At 55.6% G+C, this 981-nt stretch overlaps 1 long non-coding RNA gene across 2 annotated transcripts in view; it reads right to left on the minus strand.

Annotated features, from left to right (window-relative positions):
• The window catches only part of LOC115071066, a 25,967-nt gene extending 25,097 nt beyond the window's left edge, over positions 1–870 (minus strand). Inside the window, exon 1 of one of the 2 annotated variants that reach the window (XR_003850174.1) lies at positions 295–870. This is a non-coding gene — a long non-coding RNA (uncharacterized LOC115071066). Of the gene's footprint in view, positions 1–196 lie in introns of both variants that reach the window. The other variant, XR_003850175.1, reaches the window with a different exon arrangement.
• Between the last annotated feature and the right edge of the window lie 111 nt (positions 871–981).

Consider the following 981-nt stretch of genomic DNA (forward strand, 5'->3'; position numbering starts at 1 on the left):
CCCCACTCCCATGTTCCCTCTCTTGCCTCAGCACTCACAGCCATGCCCACCACTCCAACCTCAGCACACACAGCCCTACCCTGATAATGCTGTTGCCAACAGAGATGTAGCCTCATAGCCACACCCCCATTCAACATCACCACTCCTAGGCCATGTGCTGATGACACCGCAGCCAACCAGGTCAATACTCACAGACCTGCTTACTCCTGCCTACATGCCATCTGCATTCCACACACTCACAGCAGGAACCTGGTGCCCATCAGTTCTATCCACAATTGCTTCCAGGATGCTCACCACCAGGCTGGGCTTCTTTCAGGCCCTGCCCCCAATAAATAACACGTGGCTTCCCAGCCTTGTGCTCCTCCTGTCCAGGCCTGCTACCACCGCGACTGATCACAGACAGCCCCGCCCTGCTGCCCTGCTAGTCTGGCTCCACAGACACACTTCCGAGTTTTCCTGGAGACTCACTTCCTGCTCCTCCTTAAACTCCCCCTCCTGCCTCCTCCCTCCGCATCCCTACTCTTGGCCCACAGCCTCCTCCAGTGGTTTCCTCTGACCCGGGCTCTTGTCTCACTCCTTGCCCTTCCTGCCCTCCTCCTACTGACCCCGAAGTGGCTTTCTCTGCCTATCACTTTAAGGACAAGCACTTCCCGGGTCTCAGAACGTTCAGTGTGGCATCAAGAGTGTTTATGCAAACGTGTGACTTCGCATCCAGTCGGTTCTATATGTTTAGGCTCCTGGGAGGTGCGGTGTAGAGGGTTCCATGTGAGCCTGCTTGTAACCCAGTGGCTGTGTCTGTATTTGCCTGCATTCTAAAGCACTTCAGTGTTCACCTCTAGGGACCTCCAGTTGTGATCTGCAGTCTGAGGAGGCAAGTTACACCACATGGTCCACAGCAGACATGAGCCCCATGCTCTCCTTTATTTAAACCTTTGGATATCTTCTCAGTGGGGCTGGGCGGGGGGGGGGGCATTTGGCCAG

The sequence above is a fragment of the Nannospalax galili genome, unplaced genomic scaffold (genome assembly GCF_000622305.1).
Source record: "Nannospalax galili isolate Female #2095 unplaced genomic scaffold, S.galili_v1.0 scaffold198, whole genome shotgun sequence".
NCBI lineage: Eukaryota > Metazoa > Chordata > Mammalia > Rodentia > Spalacidae > Nannospalax > Nannospalax galili.